The 16,607-nt window shown below is 45.2% G+C and overlaps 1 long non-coding RNA gene across 1 annotated transcript; it reads left to right on the top strand.

The window, feature by feature from the left end:
* The first annotated feature begins 293 nt into the window (after nt 1–293).
* Nucleotides 294–16,471, top strand: LOC142827926 (uncharacterized). The gene is made up of 3 exons (XR_012902733.2): nt 294–588; nt 6,617–6,716; nt 15,070–16,471. It is a non-coding gene; the product is annotated as an uncharacterized LOC142827926 (long non-coding RNA).
* The last annotated feature ends 136 nt before the right edge of the window (nt 16,472–16,607 follow it).

The following is a 16,607-nucleotide window of genomic DNA, read 5'->3' as shown; positions in this document are numbered from 1 at the left end:
TTCTCTGCTAGTCTGTTTGTTCAAATACAGCGCAGGTTGCTAGTTGCTGGAAGCTGTTATCTTATAGCTGTTTGATGTCCTTTATAAGAAATGAGTTAGCCTCTAACCTGGCATGCATATGTATTAGAGCAGATCTGTGTGTATGCATGGCATCCCACTAACTTAAATGGGGCTCAAAACAGACATCTGGCAGGGACTGCATGGGCTGAACTTAGTTCCAGAATGACAGCTGTGCGTATCTTACAAACTTTTCCACATGTGACATACTTCCTGGCAGTCTCTCTCCAGGACTGAATGGTGAAATAACCTTTCAGTCAATGACATGATCCTTCACTGTCATGATTCAAATACAGCAGTTGGACAGTGTTTTGAGGATTATGCTGTTGCTCTCTGTTCTGTGGATAAATACAGGACCAAAATCTCCAGCAACAAAGATTTCCAAGGGCACTGTGATTTTGCGTGCCTCAAATTTAAGGCATGAAATTGGAGATATTTCAAAGGGCGAGGAGAAGCTGACTTCCAGAAAGTGCAGAGCACCTACCCTCTGAAAATCAGGCTCAAGGTGTCTCAGGTTGGACTTCCCAAAATGTAGGTACCTAAAGCTATTAGTCTCCTTGGAAAACTCTTACAGTGTTTTTTAAATAAGCAATACATACACATGTATAGTGTTACTCATTCCAGATATAGCCAGTATTTTAATGAGAACTGAAGCTCAAATTCACTTAAATTTAAGGGGGAAAAGATCCCTGCTCTGACTTTATTCATGACAAATTTTTCAGTGAATTGAGCTTTGAAGCCTGGACAACTGAGCAGTAAAAGTGTAGAAAAGGGAAGGATTAATTGTTTTAATTAAATGCAACTTCTAGAGCTTACTATAAACATTTAAACATTGTTATTTACCTTACCATGAATCATTAATCTAGTGAAGGTAAATCGGGTAATGAACAATGGCACCTACATTTTTAAGACTTGTTTCCTTCATAACACTTATTACTTGCACAATTTATATATGTAAATAAATGCAATGTATTACTCAACTTTGAACTAAAAAGTTTTGAAAGCTTAGCTTCAGAACACCTCTCGTACTGAAAAATTCCAAAAACTGTTCCTTTGACAAAGGAATCCACTAAAGAGAGTGAGGGGGTTATGGGTTTTTTTTTAGAGAAGACAAAGAAGGAGAAAAAATTCTCATCTCTCATCTCTCTCTGGACAAATCTCACACATTTTCTGCTTCTTGGTATTATTTCATTGGATAAGAACATCATCAAATGAAAGTTTTCTTAATTTAACTGACAAATAAGACAGAAAAGGCTGTAAGCCTTGCTCCTTTCTTTTTAAACTTGTGGGCTACGTCTACACTGGCCCCTCTTCCGTAAGGGGCATGTAAATTTCAAGAGTCGTCGTAGGGAAATGCGCGGGGGATTTAAATATCCCCCGCGGCATTTAAATAAAAATGGCCGCCGCTTTTTTCCGGCTTTTAAAAAAGCCGGAAAAGAGCGTCTAGACTGGCCCCGATCCTCCGGAAAAAGCGCCCTTTTCCGGAGGGTCTTATTCTTACTTCAAAGTAAGAATAAGACCCTCCGGAAAAGGGCGCTTTTTCCGGAGGATCGGGGCCAGTCTAGACGCTCTTTTCCGGCTTTTTTAAAAGCCGGAAAAAAGCGGCGGCCATTTTTATTTAAATGCCGCGGGGGATATTTAAATCCCCCGCGCATTTCCCTACGACGACTCTTGAAATTTACATGCCCCTTACGGAAGAGGGGCCAGTGTAGACGTAGCCGTGAGGTTTTTAAAATAAACTGAAAAAAAAAAGAATAGTAACAGAAAGTAGAGATGATTAGGGAAAAAACACAGCCAACCAACCAACCATGACTTTGTCTGATTTCCAATATCAGTTCAGTGAAAAATAGCAAAGAAAATGGATAGTCAGCCTCCTACAGATTTTCATTGATTGTGACTGTTAATAGTGGGCTGGGTTTTGTGTAGAATCTAGTTGAGTGGCTGCACAAAGGAACAGGAAGAAGAGGCCTTACCTTTTGTTAAGTTGCAGCAATATACCCCAGTTCAGGAAAGCACTTAAAAATGTGCATAGGTCACTGCGAAGTGGATGGGATTTAAGCAGATACTGAAGTGCTGTCCTGAACTGGTGCCTAAGTTCTTGGTCTGGAACTTCTCTAACCACCATTCTTTCATCTCCTTTTTCTATTTCTTTGTGTTGTTGTTCACAAAAGAGGAAGCTTAGTGATTTTTCTGTCTCATTCTAAGCTGCTTCCTGAAAAGAACATTATGGGAGGCTAAAAGAACTTTCTAAAATGAGGATTGGCAGTGTAGACAAGAGTGGTAACTGGCTTTCCTGGACCTTCTCTCAGAGTCAGGAAGAAGTCCCTTGTAAGCTTTACTGTCCAGACCAAGGTAAGGGTCAGGCAGGCAGAAGTCTCTAAGCTACATAGGATTGTGAAAGAGATAAGATTGTGTAGCTTACTGGAAGGGCAATGACAAGTCACAGGCAGCTCCATTCTGGCATATTACTGAATATTTTCCCAATTTTGCAGATTTTTAGAATTATTTCAGTAGAATAGGCGGCTGTTGGCTGATTTTGTAACCAAGTTAATGTTGCTGACTAATTTAGTTCTGCTCTACCATATATTTGGGGCCTAATGTGCCACATAAGACAAACTATCTTGTCAGTGAGAAACGTGGTTGGTGCTGCTGGGTGTTATTTTAAGCATTAGCTAGGTGGTGCATGGTTAAGTATTGTTGTACTAATGTGATCTGTACAATCCAGAAGATTAATCAGAAATTCCTAGAAAAAAGACTGATTGGCAGTAATATACTGGTATATCTTGATTTTGTCATTTTGCTTAGTCATATTTTATTAAAATATAAATTTTAATATCAATGTATGATAAAGTGTTTATTATATATAATAATTTATATTATATTATGTTTTGATATTATTAAAATGAAATGTTTTAATGGTTCTCAACTATACAGTTTTTTTAATTTGCTTTCTGTGGAGATTTTTAATTTCAACTTTTTTGTTACCATTCAGAACATGCAAAATACTTTCAAACTATCAGAATTTCCCACAGATCGGCAATTCCAATTTCAGACCAGCTCTGTTTCTAATTTAGCCTTCTCTAAGTTCAGAGATCAGGTCTCTTTTCTCCAAGGTATTCCAACAGTGATTACCCCATCTTGCAGTCTTCTCATTCACACAAAAGGTCAGCTTAGGGGCACAGTACTGAACATTAAAATATAATTGGAATCAAACACTTATAGAATTGGAAACAAGGAAGAGAACTGGAAATGAATGTGTTTTACTGGTTACTTTGAAATACACATTGATTTGGGCATGAAGCTTGTTTCACAAAGTATGGAAGTATTCTCTACAGTATCGGAAAACGAGGTCTCATTTTTTTTAAGATTCTGAGAGCTCCTGTTTAACACTGTCGTACTTTCATTTAAACATTTTGTAACTCCAACAAAACAAAACTCAGACCCTGGTATTCTCTGACAATTGAGAACCCCATTGTCCAAACTGGAGAAAGATCTTTGGTCACTGCAGACACCCTTGCATCCTGACATGACTGTTACCTCCCACAGACCCATCATAAGAATGCCTATTTGCATGACTGAAAATATACAACGTTATATTATTTATAATTGACATAATGATTAATAAATGAGACGTACTCACAGACTGTATTCAATGGGACTTCTGCTGCTTCATCTTTTTGCATATTTCTTTGAAGTTTACATCATAACTGGTCAAGTTCAGCTTCATGCAGGCATTCAGGCTGTCTTCTGTCAATCTTATGGCAGGGGGCAGGGGATGTGGAGGTGCGGGAGTCTGAGTTGGGGTGCATGAGGAGCAGGGGGTTTGGGTGTAAGATGGACTCAGGGCACAAGGTTAGGGTGTGTGGCGGTACAGGAGTGTTATGGCAGGGGGCTAAAGATGTGGGGGTGTAGGTGTTAAGAGATGTGGGGTTATGAAGGGTACATGGTAGAGGGTTCAGAGTTGGTATTGGGGGGAGGCGTGCAGGAGTGTTATGATGCTGTGGCCAGATGGGGGCTGACTTGCTGGCTAGGCTTCATTTTTAAATAAAGTAAAATACTATGTCCAACACAAAAGGTTTCAACATTGTCTTTATTTATGGCAGAAGTGGGGAACCTTTGTTGGGTCAGGGATCACTGATCCATAAAAAAAATCAGTCAGGGGCCACACAAGTGAGAAGCAAAAAAACGAAGAAACAAACAAACAAAAAAAAACCAACCAACCAACCAAAAAAACCTAACACCCTCCAAAAATCCCCAACTGAAATACCTCACTCCCCTGGTGCTCCATCCCCATAGTAGGGGGAGGGAAAGGGAGGACTGAGGTTCAAGGTCTTAAGCCAGATTTACTCTTCTGGGGTTCTAGGATTAGTGCATTTTGTGGGCCTCCCAAGCCTTTGGGTGGGGCCAAAAATGAAGGGTTAAGTGTGCAAGACAGGGCTGCGAGTGAGTGGGATAGGGATGGGAGTGCAGGCTCTGGGCAGGAGGTGGGCTGCAGGAAGGGGTGTGGGGCAAGGTCTGAGTGGGAGGGAGAGTGCAGGAGCAGGCTGGGAGTAGGGGGCAGGAGCAAGGGAGTGTGCAGGAGCAGGCTGGGGGCATGGTATCTGGCCAGGGGTCGGGGTCGGGAGCGGACTGGGGGTGTGGAGTCTTGGCAGGGGGCATGAGTGAGGGGGCTGGAGAGTGGGGTATCGGCGAGGGAGGACGAGTGAGGGGATTGGCGGTGTGGGGGCTGGGCACGAGGGGGGGGCACTTACTTGCTTTAGTGCCATGTCACAGCTAGCGTGTAACATGGCCTCCTGCTTCTCCCATTCACTGGATTCTGGCCAATGGGGCAAAGTGGAAATCTCCAGCAAGTGCATGCCCGCGACACTGTCCCCCTAGCCAGGGGAAGGAAAATGGTGGCACACAGAGTCATTTTTGGTTCCGCTTGTTCCCCGCACACCAGATCCGGCAGGGAGGCTCAGGGTTTTCTTCCACTGCCCCCTTACACCTGCAGGAAGCCGGCACAGGCATGCCAATCTAGTGGGGGGTCGTAAGGCTGTAGTGCCAGTAGGGCCTCCCTGCTGAAAGGGGGCTGAGATGAAGCTCCAAAAGAGCCATATCTGGCTCCCTAGTGAGCCATATTTCACTCGCAAGACATAGGATACCAACTCCTGATGTGGATCATCCCTGACAGGTGTCTGTCTAACCTGCTCTTAAGTACCTCCAGTGATGGAGATTCCAAAACCTCCATAGGCAATTTATTCCAGTGTTTAACTACCCTGACAGGAGGTTTTTCCTAATGTCCAACCTAAACTTCCCTTGCTGCAATTTAATCCCAGTCTATGTCTCTTTAATTAAACCCTTCTCTTTTGTTAGCTCAGCATGACACCCCTCAGCCTGTGTCAGAATCCTTGAAACTAACCCAGGTGGGGCTTTAGAAGAGAGACATTTTCCTCCTCTTTTTCAAATCTCCACACTTCTAACCAGCCGAAGTGACCTAGGATATCATGGTCACCCATTGTTCAGGACCTTAGTTTTTAAGGCTATGAGGCAAGGGACAAATACTTTCTAGTAACTTGGTTTGTTGTTGTGCTTGCTGCAATCCTTTCCTATGAACGTAAAACATCACCTTAGACTGTCACCTCCTCCAACCAAGGAATAGGAGACACCACTTCCTTATATAAAGCAAAGGCAGCTCAGTGGTCAGCCTGGCAGGGATAGATGCATGTTGGTCACTGTATCAACAAATATCTCAGGGATGAAATTAGAGGAAAGTGCTGAGAATGAAATGGAAGCCTCTTGCTAGCTGCACCTCTTCCTTGTCAATGACCTACAATGATTGCAAAGATATACACCTTGAAGAGCTTCTGTGACTCTCCCAAAGGACTTCTGCTGAGCCACCTACAGGGGCCCTGAAATACTCACTTGCCCTCCAACAATGGGACCCTAGAACTGGCCCTGTGCAGCCAGCTTTACACAGGTTAGAGAAACATCCACCTCCTTATCTCTTTACCTTTGGCTTCCTGTATGACATGTTTCTTTCTTGTGTCCTATTTGAGCTGCCCTGTCCAAACTCACATGCATTCTCCTTATAAGTCTCACCAGTAACATCTTTCAGGTAGGCTTCTTACCAGGTAGGCCTTTCAGATGAAAGAAAAACTAGACTCCTGTCTTCTCCCATCCTCATCAGCAAACAGTATGCATGTAGGGAGACGTTTCACAAGCTGAGGGGCAACTGTAACAGAAATGAAGTCTAATGCTAACCCAGGTAGACAAATACATATCGTACTGGCTGGACAGTGTTGATCACAAGGATATGACAGGAATTGTGCAATACCAATGGATAATGAATTACCAGTATAATTATATCACCCCGTCCATCCTCAAGGATTCCACAATGCTTATCCTGCAGGCTGATGGAAATAAGCTATGCTCTTAGGTATGTTGCACCATTTGGTAAGCTGCATTTACTGTAGCTGAGTCGACATTTGGTGTTAATTTTATTGGCCTCAGAGTCATCCAAGTGCTTTTAAAGTGGTAGTTGTATTGATATTTAAAGTAAACACCTTTTACTCAACAGATCTAATAACAGAAAAAACTACAGAGGCAATAGATAGCAACTGGCACCACTGACTAGACACCATGAGTAACGAGTTCATCCTCTCAGGAGACATAGAAATGTAAGTATGAGGGTTTTGGGGTGCGATCACCCCCTCCCAGTCCGAGAGGGGGGTCTGCGGACCCCTTTTGTCCTCCTTTTGTCCGGTGTCGTTCCCGGATCCCCGATAGGGGCCTGGGCCCCTTGGGTGCGATCACCCCCTCCCGGCTGAAAGGGGGGGTCAGCGAACCCTGGCAGTGAGTACCCGCCGAGCGGGGTGGGGCCGAAGCCCCCGGCTTTAAGTCCTCCCCAGTCCGGGGTTCTAGTTTGGTTCCTTTCGTCTAGTGTGGCTGTCGGGTGCTGGACGCTCCCCGTGTGGAGGGAGAGGGACCCGGTCCCGCCCTCTCTCCGGGTCCCAGCCCGGGGCCCTGAGTGCCGGGGCCACTAGCGCCCCGGCACGGTGGACGGGGGGGGGGGTGAGGATTCTCCCCCCTTTGGCTCATCCACCCACGGTCGCCAGAAGCGCCCTGCCCCGGGCTCCTTCCTCCCTCCCGTTGGGTCTGCCGGCCGATCCCGTCGCCCTGGCACCTACCTTGACTCGGCGGTCCGCGGCGTCCGATGTTCCGGTGGAGTCTCGGGGGTGAGTTCTCTGGCCCTGGCGCGCTCCTGGCCGTCCCGGTCCCTCCTGGCTCGGCGCGGCGGGGTCCGCCCGCCGTCCGGCGAGGGGCTGAGCGCTCGCCAGGGGCAGTGGCTGTCCCGGAGGCCCTGGGACCAGCGCCGGGCCGGTAGCCAGGCTGTGTGGCGCTCACGCTCCGTCCTGCGGCGGGGGCTGCTCCTCCGCCGCCGCGAGGAGCCTGCGCCCTGCTTCTCCGGCAGCGGGCACTTTTAAACGGGCCCGCCGTGCCGGCCGGGGCCCCGCCCCTTCTGGGCACGTCCCAGCCGTCGGCCCTGGCGAGTGGCCGTGCGCCCTGGCCCCACCTTCCCCGAGTGAGCCGGCGGGGGGCGAGCCGCCTGTCAGCTGCCGGCGCAGGCGCGGGGGGAGTGCCCCCGCCTGCCGCCCCTGGCGGCTGGAGTTGTGGGGTTGCTGGGGGGTCTGGGTCTGGGGCTGGCTGGCGGATCCCCGCCGGCGGGGACTCTGCTCACCCCGGCCCCGGGAAAGTGACGGCCGGCGGGGGCTCCGCTCGCCCCGCCCCTGGGCAGGGGACGGCCCGTCACAGTAAGTAACTACAGGCCAGGCTCTTTTTCTTCCCTCTCTACCCCTCAGGCCATCTGCACACTACAAAGATAAGTTGACTTCATGTAAATCAACAGCAAGCCACCAATTTAAGCAATTGCGTGTCCACACTGCACTGACTGCGTCGGCAGAGTGCATTGCTAGGAGGTTTGCACTAATGCATGGAGCACTGCACTGTGGGTAGCTATCCCACAGTGAGTATAGCTAAATGGAATGTTGGGTTGGGCTTGCAAAGCCTTATGGGACAAAAATATTGGTGCGGGTGGTTATGAGAACATGGCATTAGCCTCCCATGATGCACTTTCCCCTCTCCCTTTTTCCCTCCCTGAAATCAACAGTAAACAAACCAATCCATTTTTATACCTTTTTTCGTAAACCTGGGTTACCTGATCAGATCCATAGCACGATAAGCATGGACGCCGCTCTGCTGTACACTGTCTTCGTGTTAGAAACACCTCATACCTTATCCTGCATTATTTAAGCAACTGATACGGGAGCCGCTGAACAGAACAATATGATGCCACGAGCAGCCCTGCTGGAAGATAGAGAGCGTAGCAATTCGCAGTCGCTGCCAACGGTCATAAATCACCTTGAGGCAGTTGAACGCTGTTTCTGGTCCTGGGAAACAAGTCCTGACTGGTGGGACCAGTGGCTATGGGATGAGGAGCAGTGGTTGCAGAACGTTCCTTTGCATAAGACCGCTTCCTAGGGACTGTGTCAAGAGCTTTCCCCAGCCCTGAAGCATAGTAATTGTACTAAAATGAGAGCTGTTTGGACAGCAGAGAAACAAGTGGCAATAGCTGTTTAGAAGGTAGCAACACCAGACTACCCATTAGTGGGGCATCAATTTGGTGTGGGTGAAACTACCATGGGATTGTTGGGATCAAAGTTTGCGTGACCGATAACAGACTTTTGCTAAGAAGGGTAGTGACTACGTCTCACGTATAAGACATACAGGATGGCCTTGCTGTGATGGGGCTCCCTAACTGTGCGGGAGTGGGGATAATGCAACGCACATCCCTATCTTGACTCCAAACCACCTTGCTAGGGTATGTCTACACTACAAAGTTAATTCAAACTAACGGATGTTAGTTCGAATTAACTTTGATAGGCGCTACACTAGCGCTCCGCTAGTTCGAACTTAATTCGAACTAGCGGAGCGCTTAGTTCGAACTAGGTAAACTTCATTCTACGAGGACTAAGCCTAGTTCGAACTTACTAGTTCGAATTAAGGGGTGTGTACCCCTTAATTCGAACTAGTGGGAGGCTAGCCCTCCCCAGCTTTCCCTGGTGGCCACTCTGGCCAACACCAGGGAAACTCTACTGCCCCCCTCCTGGCCCTGGACCCCTTAAAGGGGCACGGGCTGGCTACGATGCCCGTGCCAGGTGCAAGCCTGCCAGCATCCAGCCAGCAGACCCTGCACCTGGCACGGCTCGAGCCAGCCACACGATGCCCCCCAGCCCTCCCCCTCTTCCCGGGACCAGGCTGGCGGCTCCTGGGAGCTTGCCTGGGACCGCAAGAGGCGGGCACCCGCCTGGTCTAGTGCGGACATCGTGGACCTCATCCCCAACCTCCGCACTAGGCACAGGAAAGTGGCCGTCTAGGGCAGGAGAGCAGCCAGCCTGGCCACCCAGGAGCAGGTGTGCATGAAAATCAAGGTGATCCACTGAGACCCCCGACCCTGAGCTTACAATGGCCGTACTGGGTCAGACCAAAGGTCCATCTAGCCCAGTAGCCTGTCTACCGACAGCGGCCAACCCTAGGGACCCTGGAGGGGATGGACCGAAGACAGTGACCAAGCCATTTGTCTCATGCCATCCCTCTCCAGCCTTCCACAAACTTCGGGCAGGGACACCACTCCTACCCCCTGGCTAATACCACTCCATGGACCCAACCTCCATGACTTTATCTCACTTCTCTTTAAACTCTGTCCTAGTTGTAGCCTTCACAGCCTCCTGCAGCAAGGAGTTCCACAGGTTGACTCTTTGCTTTGTGAAGAACAACTTTCTGTTACTAGTTTGAAGCCTGCTACCCATTCCTTTCCTTTGGTGTCCTCTAGTCCTTCAATTATGGGAACTAATGAAGAACTTTTCTGTATGCACCCTCTCCACCCCACTCATGCTTTTATAGACCTCTATCATATCCCCCCTCAGTCTCCTCTTTTGTAAGCTGAAAAGTCCCAGCTTTTAGCCTCTCTTCATATGGGACCTGTTCCAAACCCCCGATCATTTTAGTTGCCCTCCCCTCTCCCACCCTCTCTCTTCCCCTCTCCCACCTCCTTTTCCCAGTCTCCCCCAGTTTTGTTCAATAAAGAGATTCTATTTTTGAACACAATTGTCCTTTATTTTGTACATCAGGAAGGGGGGCTAGGGAGGGGTAAGTGGAAGGAGGTGAGGGAGGAATGGGGTACGAGCCCCCGATGGGGAGGACTGGGCTGGCTCTGCGGGCTTCTGGGGGTGGAAGCTCTCCTGCAGCCCCCCAATTGCCCCCTCTCCCGAGATGGCAGCCTGCAGCAAGTGCAGCCGGTCTGATGACCAAGTGCTGTGATGTGCCCAGTGTGGGTACTCTGGGCACTCCAAGCCAGGACTGCTTTGCAAGCGGGGCACCCCTGAGAACTGTCTGTCCGGGGTGGGGGTCGGGACCCTTTAAGCACAGCCCTCGGCTAGCCTGAGACAGCAGCTCCACGCTCTAAGTCCTCATCTGATGCCCTGCCGGCACTGCTTCCGGCCATCCTTAACCCTGGTTCAGGGTCCACTCTGTGTGGACAAGCTAGTTCGAACTAAACTAATTCGAACTAACGCATCCAGACTAAAAAACTAGTTTGAATTAGCGTTTTGCTAATTCGAATTAACTAATTTGAACTAAGTTAGTTCGAATTAGCGCTGTAGTGTAGACATACCCCTACAGAGTATACAGACTGAAAAGGGTACTTCTCATTGGTGTTGCAAGCAATGGAGGCTCACAGGGGCAGTTTCACCGACATCAACATGGAATAGTCAGGAAAGGCATCAAACATGAACATCCTTAGGAAAACAGATCTGTTGAAAGGCTGGAAGCAGAGATTTCCTTTCCAGACTGCAAAATAACCATTGGTGATGTTAAAATGTCAGTCATGATCCTGGGAGATCCACCTTTCCTCTGGCCTGTTCCTTACCATGCTTACCACCAAACTGAATCCAGCTGCTTCCCTAAGAACTGTGAGGTTCACCTTCTGCAAAGTGACTAAAAGCATAACTGTGGCCTTGTACGTAACACCTCCTTATTGTCTTAGATGGACCTTTGTTTTATTCTAACAGAATAAAGGAGGCAGTATGCTGCACCACAGCGCTTCTCACAGCTCCCATTGGCTGGGTATGGCAAACTGTCACCAACAGGAGCTGCGAGCGGCCATACCTCTGGATGCATAGGTAAATAAACTGTTCACTGGACTCTTAGGCTGCATCTAGACTACATCCCTCTTTTGACAGAGGGATGTAAATTAGACACTTCAAAATTGCAAATGAAGCCAGGATTTGAATTTCCCGTGCTTCATTTGCATAATCGCGTCATGGTGCTTTTTTTTGAAAAAGCGCTATTTTGAAAGTAAAATCACAGTCGAGATGCGATTCTTTCGAAAAGGGCAGGCTTTTTATAAAGATACTGTACTCCTCAAAAAATGAGATTTATAGGATCTTTCAAAAAAGCCTGCCCTTTTTCAGAAGAACGTCTAGACTGCAGTTCTACTTTCGAAATAGTGCCACGACACAATTATGCAAATGAAGCACAGGAAATTCAAATCCCGGCTTCATTTGCAATTTCAAAGTGTCTAATTTACATCCCTCTGTAGTCTAGACACAGCCTTATTGCCCACCCCTGCTCTATAGGATAAGTGTATGTCTGGTACAGTATATGAATCCTACAGTACAATAAAAGATCAGTAACTGACAAGATCCAGGTTTCTGAGATATGTGAAATGTCAGGACTCTCCATGTCACCCTAATACTGAGAGAGAGAGAAGCAACATCAAATATTTTGAAAAGCATGTTACAAAAAATAAGAACGGTTTTCCTCTTTCCATACAATATTATGAAGTATGCAACTATGTTAGTAAAAGACGTTAAATTGTATGCAAAACGGAGGCTGAACATGAGACAAGGCTGTTTACTTTAGAGTCATGCATCAAGAGCAAAACTGCAGAGAGTTTTTTTGCGTTCTAAGAATTTGTACTAAAACAGTTGGCTGCGCATTTCAAAACTAATCTCTGGTAATTAACCAATCAGATTTTAATGCAACTATGCTAGAAACAATTAAAACTGCATCATGCAGGGACACACGATGCAAAAGACTTTGTTGAAATTAAGCGTTTGAGCCAAAGCTTTTCTTGCTGTTTTAGAATAGTTTGTAGACTCTCACACTAAGTTACCTTCAATATGAAATTATCAAAGTGCTTTATAGACATTAATTAATTAAGGCATTGAGGCAGGGAATTACTATCCCCACTTTCCAAATTAAGAAACTTAGTCACAGAATGGTGAAGTGACTTGCCAGGACATGATGGCAGCAAGTTGGAAACAGAACCCAGGAATTCTTACCGCAAAGCCTGTGTTTTTATGACAAGATTGTTCTTGTGACAGAACATCTGAAGACCTTCAAAAGAGAAAAGCTCTTTTCATAGTTTGCAGTTGAAAGATATTTGCTAGGATTTACATAAAGCATAACATCAGGTACAGTGCATGCAGCCTGATGCAGCAGAGAATATTTTTTAAGAAGGTTGCTGTGGGATGGCAGCAATAAAACATTTGACAGTAAAGGTTAAAAGGCAGATTCTGTCTTCCACAATGTAGTCCTGTAGCAGTTTTGTTGACAGAGTCAGTTATATTATTGTGATGATTTCCACGTACTGTTTCATTTGGTATAGTTATGTTACTTATCAAATTATTTCATATAACAAACTGTTCCCCTCCCTTGCTACGTATCTTATTTATAAATCATGTAATTCAACCTATGTAACATTCTTCCTGTTTCCATTCCTTTTGAGAAATGTTGGTTTAACAATTGAGTTTATAAGCTTGGGTTATCATGTGAATTCAAAAAAACAGCACTTTTATAACAGAAGTTTGCTTTCCATCTTCTTTCTTCTTCTACACAAAGCGGACATGCAAAATTTACTAGAACAGACATATCATAGGGTATCTCTTGCTTTTGTCTAGCATTAGTCTACTAGGACTGAAATCTCAGGTTAGAGATCCTCCCTGGGATTTATGTATTTATTTTTAATACTTGCCTTTTGTTGCACTCCATTCCATACCAAATGTCAAACTGCACCTCACGATTCTCTGTATGGACTAAGATAAATGTGACCACTGATGGCTTAGCCATTTTCAGAAAGGGGGCAAAGGAGATGGAGTAGTATTGTGCTAGTGGAAGGCAATTCCACCCCATCACCTGTTTTATTTAAAGATTGCTCTTCAATTGTTGAATACCACAATAGAAATGTGGTATGTACAAAATGCCAGTGGGTTGAATAAATTAACAAATGAAGGGCACGGGAGTATAGCCCTATTAAAGTCAATTGAACTTTCCTCATTTCCTCCAGCTGAGGAGCCAGCCCTAGTTCTTACTTTAATGTTAGTTTTGGCAATGTTTTAAAACTAGAATGTTATGGCTACAGATTCTGATTAAAGAAAAACAAAAGCATGGGCTTGAATTTCACTCCACCCATAAAAGGCCTCTCACTTCTTTGCACCTCTACATTTGCACAAATAATTGCACAAATAATTACAAGTCATTCATGTAGGTAGGTGCCTGGATTGGGCATACAGTTGATGCCTAAGGCTGAGGCATCAAAGCTACGATGTTCCCACAGTTATTTACAGACACGGAAAGGGAGGCTAGATTTGAAAATGTGTTCCTAATGGCAATCATGAAGATGGCAACAAAACCCATCTTACCACTATGCATCAACTATGGAAAAACAAAATCCTGTATTCAAACCATTGTTGGACATTGCTATGCAAATTAAAAAACATGGATGGAGTTAGCGGTGAAATCAGTAATAATGTCCTTTCCCCTGCCTGCTCCTTCTAGGATTCAAGAGAAATTATTAGGAATACGAATAGCTGACATGAAAATTAAATTTAGCAGTCTGAAAATGGTGCCTTTCCATTACGTCTCACACCTTCTTTCCTTTCCATCAAGTGCCAGTGCCTGGTTTCCACAGTATTATGCCAGCATAAAGTATAGAACACCACTGGTCATCACCTACAGCCCCCAACTTAACTTAAAACTCCTCCAGCGCATTATTAACAATCTACAACCTGTCCTGGAAAATGACTAGTCATTCACATCCCTATTAATAACCATGTACACAGGGTACACTGGAATTGCAACAGCAAGTAATCTGGGGGATGGCTGTATAAAAAATTGGCAATGATATATCAGACTATCAACCTGAGGAGAAATTACCAGACAAATTGCAGGACTGAATGGAATGCTAATTCCATAAGAAATGGGGATAAGGAGTATAGCGGACAACTGAGCAGTGCATCCACAGCACCCTCTGTTAAGCAGAGAATACAGAGGTAACTGAGTTAGTGGTTCCACTCAAGCACAAAACCTGCTAAGAAAAGAGCAATAATGGAAACAGGAATCTCACAAGTCACCCAGAAAAATTTGTAGGGACACATCTGTTGTGGAACTGTATCTTCTCAGGCTTCCTAATTCCATTTCACTCAAGTGCTGAGAGGAATGGTTCAGAGGTGAAGAATCATCTTTTTGGAATCTTCTAAAGACCTGCCCTTGTTTAAAATACTGTAACACACTGCTGTCTGACAGCAGCACACAACATAGTGTTCCTGTGATGTTTTGGATGACTGCTGTAGAATACTTCTGAACTTTCCTTTTGTAAGGATGATCAGCAGCAGATGGGCAGAGATGACTGCTTGGCTTCTACTCAGCAACGTTAACACCAGCTTTTGAATGAATTAGCCATGCTGCAAACAGAAGGAGATACACATTTGTGGGTGGATAAGGTAGGCAGGGCCTTGACTTGGGTGACCATGTGTCAAAAATCATGAGTGCACCTGATTCTTATTTACAGCATGGCATCTGTATATGCTCTGGCAATAGAAGAATGTTTTGCACTGCCAGTCATACAAGAGTCTTAGTATAAATGAGAATCAAGTTCATTTGTGGTTTTAATTTGTTGCTATTTTTCCATAGGTAAGTCTTTCCCCATGGCTCTGGGCATTCAAAGGACAAGAAAATATACAAGTAGCAGTGGAATAAAACATGGAATCCTTTGCTTCTAGCATCAAAATGGGAAGGAAGAAGTGGATGGGTTCCTTTTGCCTCCTTGCTTCTCAATAGGGAAATGAGGAATTAGAGTCTAAAAGGAACAATATTTTTTTCTGTTGAAACAAATAATCAGATCTTGGTTCCTAAAATGGTTATGGGAGCACACTGGTCAGACAGACTCCAATGACTCCACATACACAGGATCTACATTTTTAATCCATATAAAATCAGTTGCTTGAGTCAGTCTGCCAAAAAAGCAGTTTATCAGTAAGTAGACCCAGCTACTTCTATTTTAACATCATTACTTTAAAAATAACACTCAGCCACCTTATCTTACATAACATTTTCAGCTTACAATAAGATTTTAAAGAAGGAGTCTTTATCTACATGTTCAAGTTTAAAGAGCTTTAAAGCGACATTCTGGTCACAGCAGCAGTGCTGGGAGAGAGCTTTCTCAGCCCTCTATGTAAATCACCTCCACAAGGGGAGTAGCTAAGAGCACTGGGAGTGTGGCTCTCAGCACTGTAGCTCTATCCATGCTAGCACTTTACAGTATTATAACTTGCTGTGCTCTTGGTGTGTGTGTGCACGTGTGTGTTTTCTCAAACCCAGGAGTGAGAAAATTACAGTGCATCAACTTGCCAGTAGACAAGCCTTGTAACTTTTGTTTATGCTATTCTGAGCCTTCCACACAGCATTTATACTCACACTGCTGGAAAACCAGTGAATGCTACACATTTTTGTTAACTCTCTGGTAGCTAATCCTAAGGAAAAAAAATATTGCAGGAAACAATGCCACAAGCAGCTCAAATTTGTTCACAAACCATTTAGAAAGACCCTGAAATGTGCAACTCTGATGTAAAATCTTCTCCAAAGGCCTCACATAATCACCATTGGTTGGAAAGCTGCAAACTTGTGTATCAAATTAAAAGAGGGGGAAAAACAGTTAAATCTTTCACTAGTCTTGTAACATTATCTAACAAATTAGATTTCCTGCTATTACCTTAACTGCAAATATACCAAACCCATGGTCTCTCCACACTAATCTTCTCCGTCCTTCCCTCGTTTCCCAGCTTTTTGTCCACTGATACAATGGAACTGGTAGTAGTACTACTGGTACATAGGGATCCTGTGGCTGTCAGTGCTTTTACCACCCTGCTAACTCTGCTCCAAACAGATCAGAATAACATTGGTAAAATATTTATGCTCTATTCAGTGTTTAAGCACTAGTGCAGCTCCCATAATAATGATGGGAAATTGGGAAAAAAGGCTAGAGTAAAAAAGGTCCCTGAATGTTTTTTGTTTTCTTCTTTAACTAGCCAGTAGACACAGGTTAAAGGACAGGAAAGGATTAATTTTGGCTTTAAGGTAACAACCTGCATCCATACACTGAATACAGCAGTATCACTTCCTAAGTGAGTGCTGGGAACTAAGATCAATATTGGATTCTCTCCTCCTGCTAT

This window comes from Pelodiscus sinensis, chromosome 3 (genome assembly GCF_052426305.1).
Source record: "Pelodiscus sinensis isolate ZL-2025 chromosome 3, ASM5242630v1, whole genome shotgun sequence".
Taxonomy (NCBI): domain Eukaryota; kingdom Metazoa; phylum Chordata; order Testudines; family Trionychidae; genus Pelodiscus; species Pelodiscus sinensis.
This window is presented reverse-complemented; position numbering and strand designations above follow the sequence as displayed.